The 17,259-nt window shown below is 44.1% G+C and overlaps 1 long non-coding RNA gene across 1 annotated transcript; it reads right to left on the bottom strand.

The window, feature by feature from the left end:
• Nucleotides 1–1,773: 1,773 nt before the first annotated feature.
• Nucleotides 1,774–6,181, bottom strand: LOC308580290. The gene is made up of 3 exons (XR_014004787.1): nt 5,968–6,181; nt 3,438–3,513; nt 1,774–2,532 (listed from the first exon to the last, which is right to left on the bottom strand). It is a non-coding gene; the product is annotated as an uncharacterized lncRNA (long non-coding RNA).
• Between the last annotated feature and the right edge of the window lie 11,078 nt (nt 6,182–17,259).

Here is a 17,259-nt window from a genome sequence, read left to right as displayed (position 1 = left end):
CAACTCTTGATGCCTTCTCCTTTAGCAACAGGTTTCACCGTGGCTAATGAGCTGCCCATGTTGCAGAGTTCTGCAATTCTTCCTCAGAGGAATCTTATCTGATTAGGAGAGCGGGGGACTCCATCCAGTTAAATTATGAAGAATTTGCTGCTTCCTCCCTATAGTGTCATCTTTGCCCTTCATGGCTTTGTATTTGTGTTAAGGTTAAATGCCACTCAACACTGGCATAGAGAGGGAGAGAATGCTCCACTTATATTGCTCCCTACTGTTATTCTTTCATCTCAGGGTTACCTTTTTTCAGCTGGTTGAGTAACCAGTTGCACCAGTGGGCAGGGGGCCACATCTCCAAACTGGAGAAAGTCCTGGGCACCCCACACGACTGCAACCAAACATGCATGCATGTCCAGCAATTCCATTCACACCTGCCAGGCGTGAAAGAATGGTTTTCACTTATTTCAGGTCTAACTTGTGTGTGATTTTCCTGGAGAGAGCAGAGGAGGAGGCTGCGATCTTAAGGAAGCTCCCTGGCAACCATTAGTCCTCTGTTGGAGCTAATGCAAGGCTTTCCCCTCAAGCCTCATTGCAGTGGGGGAGGCAATGAGAAATAAGGGTATTGCAGCTATGGAGGGAAGCTTTATCTCTTATTGGTTCTGCTCCAAACCCTTCCTTGGTGTTTTTGCTGGCTGGAATGTGCCATGGACACGCTCTGATAATGCTTGCCGGATGCAGAGGAGTATGTGTAGAAACGAGCTCACAGTACAAAGGTAACATTCACATTCATTGCTCTGCCCACTTTTGCATGTGGCCTTTGGATCTCTGCTCAGAGGAGAATGTGTTTTTTGGGCTGAAATATGTCCCCCATGCCTGCAGTACATAAAGGCCCTTTTCCAGATGAAGTGCTGGAGGGGGCAACTGAGGACCAGGCTTCCTAAGTGGCGGTGCTCTGCATGTGGAATGTTCACCCCAAGGAGACTTGCTTGGTGCCAATTCGTCTTTTCTGCTGCAATGGCTTATTATGTTGATTTTATTGTGTAATCTTAATCAGATGCAGGCCCCACTAAGTTCAATAGGACTTAGTCCCCCAGCTAAGTGGCTGTGGGTTTGCGGGCTTGATGTCTTCTCCATTGTTAGCTCTCCATATGGGTATACCTGTATTTAGCATGATTCTTCAGCATAAACTTCGTTGGGCTGATCATGTTGTTTGGATGCCTAATTATCATCTTCCAAAACAACTACTCTATTCAGAACTTAAAAATGGAAAGTGTACTGCTGGTGGTCAACATAAGAGGTTTAAAGACTCTTTCAAGGCAAATCTAGAAAAATGTAGTATAAACACCAACAACTGGGAAGCACTGGCCTGCAAGCGCTCCAGTTGGAGAACAACCATTGCCAAAGGTGTCATGGGCTTTGAAGACACTCAAACTCAGGACGCAAGGGAGAAATGTGCTAAGAGGAAGGCATGTTTGGCAAACCCTCACCATGATCAACTCCCGCCTGGAAACCTATGTCCCCTCTGTGGAAGGATGTGTGGGTCCAGAATTGGCCTCCACAGTCACTTATGGAGTCACGGTTAAAACCATGTTTATGGAAGACAGGTAGGTAGCTGTGTTGGTCTGCCATAGTTGGGGGGGGGGAATTCCTTCCAGTAGCACCTTAGAGACCAACTAAGTTTGTTATTGGTATGAGCTTTCATGTGAATGCACACTACAATCTTACTCGGCAATGAGTGATCACCAAAGAAGAAGAAGACAACCTATATTTAACAGTGGGTGGACAGATATAGGGCCAGCTCTATTTTTATGCAGGGTGGGGTGGCTGCCTCAGGAGGAAGATGCTGGGGACAGAGAGCAGTGGTGAGGTACTGGAGAAGAGAGCTGTCTGTACCATGCACCTTGCCCCTCACCACCTAAGCTAGACATCTTGTCAGCCAAATGTTGGTGATGCCCTGGATGGCTGGAACATTTGCTTTGTATATTAGGATGTGTTTTGTCCCTATGAATATTCCTCTTCATTCTGTCCCTCCACATGTGTGAATATGAATCTATAACACACATCTTTCCATGTTAATTGTGGGTAAGAACTGTTCTGTTGCAATGTTATGATTATTTCCCCCAAAGTTAGCTGACTTGAGCGTCCAATCACATGCACTAATACGCCGACAGATGTATCAAAGATGTGCCACAGAGTGCTTTGTTGAATTTCCAAAAACATAGAGGCTGTGTACACACTCCTGTTTACCTGGCATCCAGTGCTCTCCCATCACTGGTTTGGGAAGTGGTGTACGTACAAATTCAGCCACAATCCATATCTATCCTGTTCTTTCCTGGAAATACTGCATTCTGGCACATTTCTCCCCAAACCTGCTTCAATCCAAATTGAGAAAAAGATGCACTTTATGCTGGCAATGTGTACACATCCCTGGTGTTAAAAGATCCAGGGAATGACATTCAAAAACAAATTCCTCACATCTCATGCCATTCAGTGTAACGTTCAAAGAGGTTTCTGTCTTCTGTAGGCTTTGAAACAAATCACCTATATGAGAGAGAGAGAGAGAGAGAGAGAGAGAGAGAGAGAGAGAGAGTCCTGAGCCAAACTTCACTCACTTAGACACATAAAAACCATGCATGAAATGTAGCCTCCACATGGGAAGCACATGTGTCTAGGCTCCATATGTTTTCTCAGTAAGGAGAAACCAGGGGAGTCCCTGAGGTTTTGCCTTGCAGCTGTTCAGCTATTCTAGATGGTCACAGAAAGTGTTCCCCCACCCCTGGTCTCTCTCTCTCTCTCCCAAATTTTAAAACTTTAGTGGAACTCCTAGGATGGCATTTGTAATACAGTTCCTCATATTTCAATGCACGCTGCCTCAGGCCTCCCATTAACAAGTCAGACCTTGAGCGGAACACAAGCCTCCAATTTCTCGGCAATCAGGATTCAAAAAAATGTGAACTGACCCAAAGGGCAAATGGAGGAGGAGGAGGAGGAGGGCTGGGAGCAGATCTTCAGCTGTTTCTTGTTACTGGACATCATTTCTTTTAGGAATGAGCCTATCCATCCTCTACTCCTCCTGCTCATGTTAGCTCTTGCATCTGGTTTATTGCATTAAAAAAAGAAAAAAAATGAAATACCTTTACATGAACATTTTTTGGTGTTAGTTCAAACAATTACATTTAAAGGGAAATGCATTTTGTGTGTGTTTTCTGGACATTTTATTGCAGTATCTGGCATTTCTGCTGTTTTTCTGGTACTCTCTTCAAAGGGAAAATGAAAGCCTAAAATGAAAAGTATGTGTTTATGCAAGAAATTTCCTCTGCTCTCTGCCTAGAAAACTCCACTGCAGATGGTCAAATGCCTAGCAAGGAATTTCTAGTTGTATAGGACCAGTTAGCTAAGACCATGGTAGTCTCCAACCTAGATGGTTTTTGAACTTCATATCCTACCAGCAACTCCTTATGCATAACAGCTTTCAATCTTTTCTCCTTCCAGCTCTCTGTTGCATCCCTTCCTCTTGGAGATCTAGGTGAAGAACATGGAAGGTATAGAGCCTAAAGGTCATAATGCAAGCATTAAGTAGGGAGTGTTCCTAGAAAATGCATGTAAGCATGTTCTTTCTTTCTTTCTTTCTTTCTTTCTTTCTTTCTTTCTTTCTTTCTTTCTTTCTTTCTTTCTTTCTTTCTTTCTTCACCTCTCTCCTCCCCCCAATATGCACACTGGGTTGTATTAAACTACCTTGTACTTAGAGTAGATCTATTGAAATGAAAGGCCATGACTAACTTAGGTCATGGGTCTACTCATTGGTCAACCCACTATATACAACTCTCTGGAACATACAGATTCCTGCATAGATGGTCATGAGCATTATTTCCCAGACTTGTGCATATATACAATGCACACCACACCACAACACAACACTGGCACACGCTAGAACACAAGCAAACATGTACTCTCTCCCTCCCTCTCCCATACTCTGGCATAAGTCCACCTTCAACAGAAAGTAGTAGTTGTGGCGGCGGAAAGGAACTTTGATTCCTTTCTGCCAGGCAGCCAAAAACAGCATGGGAAATGGAATATCCACCCCCCCCTTCTCTACCTACCCGCAGCCTAAGTTGCTTCCTTCCTTGAAGCTTATTGCCTTAGGAAAGCACTAATCAGTTGCTGAGACAACCAAATCCTACAGGACCATAGGCCTGACAAATTTATAGTGAGATGTACTTTGGTAGGATCATGCCAAGTTCATCAGCTGCTGGCACGAGCTCTGCAGTTCAGTGGGCTTCAGCTCAACAACTCTGAAGCCCACCCAGCTTCTTCAACGTTGGCTGTAGCCACATTTGTACAGCTCCCACACCCCTCTCCAAAGGAATCTATTGATTTGACACGTTCCCATTGTGCTTTCAAGGGCATGCCTTAGACACAGACCATAGAGACGAGTTGTGGGTCAGGTTTGGGGCAAGATGGGCCTAATTCGCAAGGCCTGGTAGAGACAGCAAGACAGATTTGTCCTCTATATCCTTGTCATACTCTGTTCTTCATACAGATAAACTTAACAGATCAATCTTAACTGATTCATTTAGGGTTTGTGCCAGAATCAGAATAAACAAAAATGACTATGTAGTCATGCCAGACATCTGTAGTTTATATCACTCAGAATTTTTGTAACCAATCTGCCTAGCCACCCACGTGCCCATTAATGTATCTTGCTTCTAAGATGTTGCAGGAATACAAATCTTTATATAGTTCTAATCTATGAATAGTCGACTGTGGATTTCCAATCCTTGCTGTAAGCGGCTCTCACAACATCAGACACATGCTTGTTTTTATATTTTGTAGGGCCATGCCATGTGATCAACTAATACAGAGTCTAAATGCATTTTTGCTGTGCCCTCTGGTCTGTATTACTAGTACTTGGATGGATGAGCCTAGTGGGCCTGACCTAAGTCACCTGTTCCTATCTGGGTCCTAAGTACATCACCAGGGTAGACCTAAGGGACAAGGCGTGTGTTTGTGTTTGCAATTGTCCATAGAAGACATTGCTGGACCAGGAAAGGCTGGTAACATGCACTGTTTACTTCAAGGCCGGATTCCTGCCATGAACTCACGGTGGGGCCCAGAAAGTGCAGGAGCTGCAGCCCAGTTGCTGACAGGAGTGAGACCAGGGGCAAAACAAGGGTTTCTTTCACCCAGGTCAAAGACCCAGTTTGGCACCTCCCCATGCGTATTTGCATCCACACACAGAGAGAGACTGGGAGCCTCAATGGCACCTTTCTGGAGGCTTCACCCAGGGCAAAAAAACCCAGCTAGCCCACCCATAGCTATGGCACTGCACTGTGGGGTGGGTCATTGAAGACACAAAAGGCTTATAATAACTCGGTTTGTTTGATAATGGGAGCCGTCAGCCAGGTAGAATATGATGGTGGCCTGGAGGGGGAGGTTGCCGAGGTAACAGAGGGAGTGATGTCCCCAAAAGAAAAAAGGTGCCCTTTTAAACTGAGGTTTTGAGCAAGCTTGCAGAAGCTATGAGAAGAGCAATGAGAGACACGCTTGAGGTGTAAGTTTCTGCACAGCCTCCATCAAAGCTCAGGTTGTATGTGCAAAATAAAATATATTGCTCAAAGACACTTGCTTCTGCTGTGCCTCCTTCCAAACGAACGCAAACCTTGGTTAAGTGCCATGACCCCTGGAATCTTGCTACCACTGTAACAATATCTTTGCCTGTGACCTTCACTTCTCCATCTCCAGCCCCCTCCCCTCAGTCATTTGAAAGTCTCTTGCTCCATCTGTCCCTTGCTTCCCCTGATGCCTGGACCAGAAACCTCAATCATTTGCCTTGTAGAGCAAATGGCAGTTTCAAGGGTGGACCAACTTGGATCGGGAGACTGGCATGGGGAAAGGGTTAATACGTGTGCACACATATACAGACATGCACACACATCTCCAAGGAAGTTCAGCCCTGCCCCCCATGATTATACTTACCATTTTTGAAGATTGTGGAGGACGCAACCCATGATCTCCACTGCCCCATCCAGCTGCAATCTAGCAACCCTCTTCTCAACACTGTCTCAAGGCCTGCTCATCAATTCCTCCTTTTCCAAGGCTGAGAGACATGTGGCGGTGCGTCCATTGCAAAATGCACATTTCTTTCTGACATGGTGGAGATTAATGTGCTTCCTTTCACTCCAAAGGGCTGCTCTGCTTTGCTGAATTGAGGAAGTCTGTCATTTATAAAAACATGAGGTTAATGTCAGGGCAGTTTGTTAGACAGCAGGGGTGAGCCCAGACGGCACATAGGCAGGGGACATCAATTAAGAAATGGGGGGTGGGGGTATTGTTCAATGGCATAGTCCTGCTCAATGAAATGAACAAAAAGAGCTTTCTTTCTGGTACTACCCAAGGGAAGCTGCGTTGGTTCAACAAGGGGTAAGGAAAGCCATGATTTGCGTCAGAGAAGCTGCAAGGCAAATTTCTCAGAAGAACTCTGGGAATGAATGGGAGCCTTACTTGGAATTTGCTTTTTCTCCAGACAGTGCGAAAATCTATGCTGCCCTCAGAGGAGCTGGTTCGGTATCTATCAATTCCATTCTGCGCAATCAGCTTGTTGCACAATCAATGCACATTTGTTTTCCTTTTATATGCTCTTTTACTGCTTCTGATCCTTGCTTGATTGGCATTTATGTGGCTGTGATGGGATTTCTGAGGGGGAAACAGAGTTCTGATACAAACATTTTCCATTTTGTTTTGCTTTTGTTTGTTAAGATGACAATGGTGCTATTCCAGAAGAGTGTCTTGTGCCAGGAGGGCTACATTCCTTCCCCAAAACAGTGCCCAACAAATTACATGAACTTTCTTGTTCTGTTTTTAAAATGTATTTATTGGAAGCTCTGTACTTCTCTCCTAAACACAGAGTGTGTGTTTTTAAAAACGAAACCAATAGCACCCCACCCCTATACACTCCTGCAGTAAAGCAAAGTCCCCCACTTCCCCATGTATTACATGCTGACAGAATTTTGCAGTGTTCATATTTTGCACAAAGAGCAGGATGTGACTGGGCCTCCCTTAGACCTATCAGGCTCAAAAGGCCTCAGAACACTAGAGACTTCTGCAGTCGGTATATTCCCTGTAGCATTTTAAACAGCAAGTGCCGAACTGAATTATCTGACATAATAACTTCACAGCGTAATCCTCAGGTGAAAGTCTTCTCAGGGAAGTGAAGGTGTGGTCTGTTCCCGGTTGTTCAACTTCAGAAACTAGCCGGCTTGTTATGCAAAAGTACCTCACTGATGCAATTCAGCGTGCACAATCTTTTCCCTCACGCAGATTGCACCATGCTGCTATTCTGATGTTAACAGCACTCTGCAGAACCCAGTGCCAGCCATTAAGATTTCAAAACTAGGAGCTGGGAGAAACCTCTGGGAGAAACGTAAGCAGAGGAGCCTGAGCAGAGAAAACACTGCTACGGCAGTAGCCAGGGATGTGGGCGTTCAAAAGACTGGTGAGCCAGCAAGGCATCTACTGCAGGAAGTGGCACCGTGAAATTCTAGATGTCTGCTTTATGTTGTGGTGCCAAAGAAAAACACTGCAATGGTGTGGGGGCCCAATGTAGATTCTCCCCAGCAGAGCACAGATGAATGAATACAGGTGTGCCCATGGTGTGCAAAGAGAGGCAGAGAATGGAGGGATGGTGCTGGGGAGGCAGGCCAGGCCTAGCAGAAGCAGCCTTCAAGAAAGAAGAGAGAAATTCAGTATTCAGTCAGCATTCCGCCCCCCCCCGCCCCCAACCTACCTATTTGCACTTCCTGAAACAATAAGCAAACTTACCTTTTGGAATTCACATTTCTCTGAATGTTGCAATTCACTTCTCCAACCAAACGATGCGTACACAAATGGATATGCAAGGTGATAGTGGGCATAGAAATGTATGTATTAGTGAAAATAACATACAAATATGTATTCTGTTGGGGGAAATGCTTACAAAATGTGTATATTTGGGACCATTACATACAAAAATGCTGGATTTATGGTTGGAAAATGAGAAATGGAGAGAAACCAAAACTGACGGAATTAACCCTCCCTGCCTAGACCCAATGGATATTTGGTTACAGTAAGACTTCCTCACTTATGACTTCCTAGCTTACATTTGTGCAACACAGTCCTATACAGTGGTACCTCGGGTTAAAAACTTAATTCGTTCTGGAGGTCCATTCTTAACTTGAAACTGTTCTTAACCTGAGGTGCCACTTTAGCTAATGGGGCCTCCCGCTGCCACCACACAGTTTCTGTTTTCATCCTGAAGCAAAGTTCTTAACCTGAGGTACTATTTCTGGGTTAGCAGAGTCTGCAACCTGAAGCGTCTGTAACCTGAAGCATCTGTAACCCGACATACCACTGTATATGTCTCCCTAGTACAGATGCTAGAGGAATCTGTTGGAAATGGACTATCAAGTAGATTCTTCCCATCCTCAACTCAACCCTTATCACAGCATAGACTCTTGGTATGAATGGTTTTTGACTTAGTTCTCTACAATATAAGAGGGTTTTTTATTTCAATATTCACACATTATGAGTAAATAAGTACATAAATTGCTTTGTAATGTGTGTTATTTAAGACTCTTTGTTGTTTGTGCTGAGAAAGGATCAAGGGGCTACCCCTCTGGGAATTCGTTAACTTTGATAGGAAAACACACAGAGATGGTAACTAATTTGTAAATATATGGTGATACAAGCCCATTGTGTGCTATGAGATATGTGAAATAAATAAATGCATATTTCCACATCAGCAGCTGAAAAGATGGAAGAAAGTCTTGGGCAAAGTAAATCAATTGCAGTGGTTTGCACATCCCTACTTAGAAGAAAAACCTTCTGAATTTAAAGGGACTTACTCCCCAACAAAAGTGTATTGGATTGCCTTATCTACTACACCACACCAGTTCTTGAAAAATCACAGATTTGCACACGCAGACACACAGACACAAATCTGGCTTTGTCAGAGATGGAACACCTAGCCTTGCTTCCTTCATTAACTTCTGTGTGGACGAGAAAGAAAGAGTAAGAAATGGTCCACTACCACTACAAAGCCAGTCCTGAACAGTTCAACCCCCACATAATGTGCCGCTGTTCTATATTTCTGTGTCAGACAGAAGTGGCTCACTCTAGAAATATGCAAGCCCTGATGTGACAAAGCAGCTGGCTGATTAGAAGCAGTTAGTATTCTTCACAATGCCAACAAAATATTTTATCAAGATTTTCCCCCTGCCCCCCACTGCAGACTATTTTCCTTTCATGCAAACATGAAATGGTCTGCGAGATAAGAAGTCCATTTATACAAGTTCACACTGTAGCAGCCAAAACAGTGCCAGGGGAACAGAAACCGCTCCCCTCCCCTGCCCCCCTGATCTCCCCAATCAGCTGGCCAGCAGGCACACACCCCACCGTTTCCTCACATTCTGCCTCTGTTCTCACAATTCCCACTACAAACTTTGGCTGCCCAGACTCTTCCTGCCTGCTCCGCAGACTTCCACTAATGCAGACAAAGCCAAGGGCTGTGAGGCTGGGGGAGAGATAAGGTGAAGAGAATTCACAAGCGGCTTGGAAATGCCTCTGCTCCACCCTGGTGTAGTGAGGCACTCTTTGCTGTAGCTAAGCCCATGTCTGTCAATAGTCGCCTTTGGCAGCTCCAAAGAAGGAAATCCTGCTGACAACTTTCCTAGACAATCACATCCATTGCCAAGTGCGCTTATGGTTGGGAGGTTTATCTTAATGGCTGCTAACCAATCTTTGCCTCTCTGTAACATAAATCATCTGCAGAACCTTTACCTCTGTTTTGCTACTTTTATTATATAATATAGAAGGAGCAAACCCAGACATGAAGATTTCCAGTATAAGAAAAGCTGGATGCTGGAGCAGACAACCTAAGGAAGTTATAGAGGTTCCTTTGTTATTTTCTTAAAGAAAAGCCTGGATGGTGGTTGCATATAATTAGTGGTGATGGCATATAATTAGTTATATTGATTCATACTAGGAAAGCATAGCACTTGAGAGGCGTTTAGATGTTGCTGCATTACAGTCTATCCACCCTTGAAAACAGGTGTGATGAGTTAGATGGGGTTCATATGTGAAATTAAAAGTGGTGTTCTGAATGTGTGCACCAACTTTTAATCCCAGTAGCTCAGCTTTCAAGGGGCATACACATTGTGATGTGTTTTATATATTTCTTGGGTCTTTTTGAAAATTGGTGCATCGCAGGTAAAGGTAAAAGACTCCTGGATGGTTAAGTCCAGCAGAAATCAACTATGGGGTGCAACACTCATCTCCGTTTTCAGGCCAAGGGAGCTGGCATTTGGCCGCAGACAGCTTTCCGGGTCATGGCGAAGCTGCTTCTGGCAAACCAGAGCAGCGCACCGGAACGCCATTTACCTTCCTGCCATACCTTCTGATCAGCAAGCCCTAGTCTCTGTGGTTTAGACCACAGCACCACCTGTGTCCCACTAAGTAGGGCATACTTCTACTCAAAGGAACGGTGTGCTGAACATGTGAACCACATTTCATTCTAATACCTCAGTACCTAGGCCAGTTGTAGCATTACCAACAAACTGACAAGCAGTGCAACAAGCAAGCTCACAAATGGAACGCTTAACAGGTGAGTTAAACAATAGGCCTCACTTCTGTTGGTCAATAATAAGTACCCCGCTAGTGCCCTGCCCTGCTTTCCACTCCCTTTTAGGATGCTTAAAGCAGATCACAGGATCATAAAACGACTGGAAACATTTCCCAGAAAACTAGTAACATTTATTAAAACCTCTGAGCAGTGATTTTGAAAAACCCCAAAACGTGACATACAGCCAATAAAAAAACCACCAATTATCTTTAAAGTCCTGCTGGAACAAGAAAGCTCCTGCCCTCTTCCTGAAATCCTGTAATGTTAGGTGAGCCAGACCAAGAATGCCCTTGAGAGGCGGTTCCCTGGCTGAGGTGTCTCAGTTGAGAAAACTCCTGCTCTTCCATGTTCTTACAGACTTCGTCAGCTGATGTAATCTGAAGCAGATCTCTTTGAGGTATGCTGGGACAAGGCCATAGATAACATTGTAGGAAACTGGTAACCTGCATCTTGAATTGGGTCTGGGAACTTACATGCAGCCATGTTGCATATTATGTTTACATTATATGCTATCTTTGCCTTTCTCTTGTCATTTGGCTACAGCCAGGGCCGTCTTAAGCATATCCGGCACTGTGGTGCAAAGATCCCTCCGGCACCCCCCCCCCCGGGCAACTCCAAAACAAAGGAGAGGTGTATGGAAAATGTCCTCTGCCTCCCCCACCACCCCGATCCCCAGCGTGGCAGCGGCGATCAAGCAGGAAAACGTGCTGGTGGACATGCTTTTCGGTGTCGGGGCGCCCGAGAAGGCAGCCCAGAAAAGCAGCCCAGGAAGGCTGTGCACCACCTTTCGCCAGGATCAGGAGGAGGACAACGACTGGGAGCAGGGCCGTCTTTAGCAGATGCAGAGGCTTGGGAGGGAAGCTGCACAGCCATATAATTGGCAGGGTGCAGCTGGCGGGCGTGCAGGGAAAGGGGAGGCTGCCGGCAAAGCCATGCAGCTCCCCCACTCGCGAGGGTGCCCCTGAGAGGCCGGCGCCCTGGCGCAGTGAATCATTAACACCAATGGGAAAGACGGCTCTGGGTACAGCGTTTTGCACTAACTGCATTTTTAAAGACATTTTCAAGGGTAGCCCCAAGAAGGATGCATTGCAATAGCCAATCTAATGGATTCCATAAATATGCATGATAGATACTAGGTCTTTGAAGAAGGAATAGCTAGTTTGTCAGCTATAACTGGAGCTGGCGAGTTGTCTATTTCATTTTATTTTGTCTTCTTCTTAAAAAAAAGGGGTGGGGTGGAGTGGGGTGGGAAATCCAGTTAAGATAAATTGAAATCCAGTTCAAATTTCACATTATCTGAGGTCTCAAGATATCCACAATGATAATCACATCCATATTGCCCAGATACAAATTCAGCGTGTTTGATCTATCTTCTCTCTAATTACCATATGACATAATCTAGAACCAAATCAGCTGCTCCTGAGTTTGAAGGAAAAGAAAAACAGAATTGGATGCTACCTAAAAAAATGCTAATAGCCCCAGTCATTAAGAGATTATCATTTCCAGTTGTTCAACTCCCATCAACTCCAGAAAGCATGACCAATGTGTTATGTGGGCTAGGTCTGATTGGAATTAGATTCAAAAACATCTGGAGGGCACCAGTTTGGGGAAGACAGACATGAATATTAAATGGGATTGAGCCTGCAGTAATTCGCAGGCATATTCACAAGCTGTTGAATACACAGCAGCACCCTAGGGACCCTCAGATTTAGGAAGGTCCAAAATAACCTACGACAGAACCCACACCCCAGCCACACTTCTTAAGTTGTAATGATCAAGAATGTTGAAAGCTTCTGAAAGATCTAGAAAGAGTATTGCACCACCTGTGCAATTTCTAGATGTAGATTATCTGCCATTAACTTTCAAAAGCGGCTCTGAAGCCACTTGGAGTTAATCCACTATCTTTGATTTGTACAGTTCCATTACTGTATTTCTGCTGTTTTGAATGTTTCTACAGGCAGGAAATGCACATTTGAAAGACCAAAAAATATAATTACTGTCTCTTGCACAATTCCCGACTCTTGAAAAACCTTGCTTGGAAAGCAGACACTGGAGAGACAGATCTCCAGGCAAGATGAGGAGGAATGAAATCTCCTGAAATGTAAACTATGCAAAATTACTTTTGAATTCCAGACTTTGCTGGGATCTAAACTTATTTTTCATCTTTTAGCCTGGGAAAAGTTTCTTCCTGCTACTATCTTTTTGTGGACTCCTCTTGATTCCTTAAGATTAAAAATGACGCATGCATCCCTATACACAGCACCACCATTAACCCAAACCCTTTTGGAACATCTGCAGAGGCAAGAAGCTCAGTCTTCTTCACCAGTGTTCCATGGTGAAAGGAAGCTGCCCCTTAGCACTTTCCGTCAACAAACCATGTGATCAATGAGTTTCACCATGGGCTCTTTATGTTGCCCTGATCTGGATGGATAGGGTGGAGTACCACTTCATCTTCCTGCCCCAACAAAGAACAGGAGAAAGAGGGATTAGGCAGGATCTGCTAACAGCTGCTTGTTCCTTCATTAGTATGGCATGGTTCACACTTCCAGAACCACAAGAACCAGTTGCCATGGCAGGCTACATCTGTATCAGTGAGAAGCGATGCATGTTGCTCATTAACTATTATGTGGTTTGTGGCATTTGCCAAGTTATATATGTACATGGTTTCCGTGAAAAATGTTAACCAGATGCAGACCTGCTTTGCTTTTCAACAGAGCTGGGGAAGCTTATGGCCCTCCAGATGTTGTTAAACTACAGCTCCCATTACTCCCTGACCATCGGCTGTGCTGACAGGGGCTGATGGGAGTTGAAGTCCAGGAACATCTGGAGGTCCACAGGTTCCCCACCCTGATTTAGAAAGATTGCATGCTCTGGAAGCAATACATGGGACAATGCTGTATCTGCCAAATGTCATCCCTTTTAACAGAGTACTTTTGTCAACTCTCAGAATGCTTCCACTTTACATTCCAGCTGCTTTTTGAAAACGGTTCCATGGCACTTTTTTGGGATTCCGTCTTGCAATACATTCAATTGCAATGCTAGGAGCTCCCAATCCCACCTTGTCAATCTGCTACATTTCAGGCCTGCAGCGATGTTTACGATTAAAGATCAAGGCTCTCATAATCAAAGGCAACCAATCTTCCCAAAATTACATGATCACAGCGCAACATGTATGAATAAGACTTGAGTAGGGGACCACCCAGCTCTTACATTTGTTTGCAAACCGTAATGAAACCAGAAGCCAAGGGCATGAGCACAGATCATGAGCACTCAAAACATTTGGAGAAAATTTGAAGAGTTGTATTTGCATCAGCTGGAATGTTATTAAAATTCATCAGAAGATTCAGACATGGAGAGACAAAAGGAGCGTCAGTGATGGGTAATAATGACATTTTCAGACATCATCTACTTTAAACATCAAGTAGCCTCCATGACTAACAAGGTTCATTTAGCCATATTTCTAATGTGCTTGTAGCTTCTTATTTCTTCATTTAGCCTTGGCAATTGCTCTTTCAAAATCTGTGGTGAATTTACTTTCTCTTTGGTCTGAAAGTAGTCAACAGCCATATCTGTAGAGTCTAATAAACTCTTTTCTGCCTCACACAATAATTTCCACCCATGGCTAATGATGAGCAAACTCAGTAGTAGCTGTGCCCACTAGGACTGGTAGGGATTCAATTTTATGTTGAGCAGATTGTTCCATCAGTGCAAGGATTTCTCCTTGTGCAGTGGAATAATCTCCAGCTCCTCTCCCCATCCCATGCACTCCTTTAATTTATTCTGGGGGTTCCGCCAACGATCCAAAGCAGATCTGGGGATGGCATGGATAGCATGCACAAGGGGCGAGGGAGGAAGTCTTTGCATTGGCTTCTGTTAGTGCAATGGTTTAGTGGAATATGGCCCAGTGAGTTGACCTGATCATGTATTTAAACAGTGGCAAAGAAATATAGTAAAAGAGAAGAAACACAGGGCGGTTGGATGTCTCATTTTTATGGGTTTGTTGGCTACCCATAGGCATCCAGTAGGCCACTATGGGAACAAAATGATGGACTAGATAGGTGTATAGTATGACCCATCAGGACCCTTCTTAGGTTCTGGAAGTGAAGATTATAGTAATATAGTTACTGACTTACACTTGTATGTATGGAGGAATTAACCTGATCCCAGAGCTCAGGTTGCAAGTGGGTGTGGCTTAGCAGGCTGTCAGCAGCCTCTGCTTTCCTTCTTTTCAGTCTTTTCTCTTTGTGCTTCCTTGAACAAGCAAGGAGCCATGCAGCCAATGGCTCACAGCTACAAGAAAAACCAAGTGAACTGAATCTCTCCAAAAGAGAACTGAATCTCTCCGAAAGAGAAATTCCATATCTTTGGTAACCCAAAGATTGCACGATCCTTTTTGTAAGAAAACCAACTACTTTTAAGTTACTTGGAACCCGTTTTTCACCTCTGTTTTACTGGGACCAAATGGAGACTTGCTTGCTGTTATTTTCTGGAAACTCTGTGAGTAAAATATTAGCTAAGTGCCTGTGATTTATTCTAGCCTAAGTATTTTTTATGAGGAACATTTGTTTAATGATGGATGAGGACAGATGTAAATCTAGTCAAGTATTAATGTGCTTAACTCTGTGCTTAACTTTGCTATGAGAAAGTAAGAATCTCTCTTCCAAACCTCTCTCTCCAACAAAGGTAGCCTTTCTGCACTGTGCTATATTGGTGGCTATACTTGTGGTCTCATGGGCCTGTTTCACCTGTCACATCCATGCCATACATTTGGCTTGCACATGGCTTCCCCCAAAGAATCCTGGGAACTGTAACTTATCCCTCACCGTGCTACAATTCCAATCAGCCTTAACAAACCTACACTCCCAGTATTCTTTGAGGGAAGCCATGCACTTTAAATGTATGGTTTGGATGTGACTGCAGTTGCAAATGGAAGATAAAGAACCACAGCCAAAAGGGGCTGATTAGAAGAGCTTAATTTCGTTTATTTTTCAAAAACGTTTTCTTTATTATGGGCAGATGCTGTTTCAGAGGATGACTGCTAATGGCGGCCAGATTGTTTGCACAGGACTAACTCCCTAGAAGTTCTTGTTTGTTTTATCTCAGGTCGAAAATATCCAATCAATGGCCTCCTTGCAATAGCCTGGGAGGCAAAATATGAAAGTCTACGTGAGAGGAGAAGAGCAAATGACAGCCTTTTCCACGTCACCCACCATAAAGTTTCTTTTGTCTCTTTTGTGGGGGTTGCTCGGTGATCCAAGGCTTAGTGCTAGCAGTGCTGTACTGTAATATTAACTTACTCAAATCTGTAATAAATTTGCTTTGCTGCCTCATAGTAATCAGGCCCCCCTCCCCTCCTTGCTATGGCACTACAACTTTATGAGCGCTGAAGAACCATAAAGCCTTTTTACTGGCAGCTTTTACAATTGCAAATCAGAGTATGCAACTGGATAAACATTGGACAAAGCACCAATTTGCCATGTGCCCTCACCCCATGCACAGCATGTGGACAGCAGTTGTAGTGACAGATTTATGGGGTCTCATAATTAGCCGCAGTCCCTAGCTGTGGAACGATCACTCCTTTACCCCAATTCATGTGTGCATTAGAATAACTTTTTCATTTCAGTCTATTCCCCTGCCATATCTTCTAAGACAATAGAAGGAGAGAAAGCCTATTGGTCACACTGGATAGAAGCAGGCTGGTGGAATGCCCAGGAATGAGACTGCATGGTGCCTAGCAAAAGGAGACTTGTTTTGTGGCATTTGTCCTTGAGATGTGTTTGGGTGGCAGAAACAAACTGAGAGGAAGTTATAAGTTGAGAAGCCCCTTAATTTTTCATAAGAAGCGTAGAAAAGGCTCATCCAAAGATCACTACTTAAATCAGAAAATGTGGACCTAACCCAAATGTTTGAATATGGATCAGGTGGCAGCCGTTTCATGAGCATAGCATTTATCTCCAAAGCTCGTTGAAGAATAAAGTCTGGAAGGCTTGCGAGGGCACAACTTTCCAGAATTCAAATTCCATGCAGACCCTACTGGTTCACACTAGCATTAAAAAAATGTGAGGGAACATAGCCACAAACTAGAGGTCAAAAAAGAAGTTTGCAACTGTAATGGAAATAGCCAGCTCTGTTGTAGGCTCTAACAGGGGCAAAACTTCTCTGCCAAAGATTCATATGACACCCCCCCCCCGCTCACTTTTTGTGTGTGTGATCTGCTTTGCGTGAGTTTTGTGTTCCCTGCCATGAATTCACTAATCTGAAGCTTGGCTCAGTTCCATGAAAAATCTGCTTTGTATGGGTTCTGAGTTGTCTGCCACGAAGCCACTGATTGTCATTTGAATTAGAAACTGACAGCCTCAATGGATAAATGGTTGGCCTGATATCACGCGCAAATGTATCCCTTGCTAGGAGGGGATTTGTGAACACATGGAACAGCTTAAAAACTTAGAGAAATTGTATTTTCACATCCTTTTACCATTGGACTCTGTCTGACCACAAAATTCTGTCCCTTGATCCTAGACTTCATCCCTGAGGTCTCACCCAGGTACCAGAATCTTAAAGGCTGGCAACGTTATTGTAAACCCAAAAATAAATAACATTTATATTGTATTTCA

The sequence above is a fragment of the Podarcis bocagei genome, assembly GCF_964188305.1.
Source record: "Podarcis bocagei genome assembly, chromosome: 2".
In the NCBI taxonomy this organism is placed as follows: Eukaryota; Metazoa; Chordata; class Lepidosauria; order Squamata; family Lacertidae; genus Podarcis; species Podarcis bocagei.
This window is presented reverse-complemented; position numbering and strand designations above follow the sequence as displayed.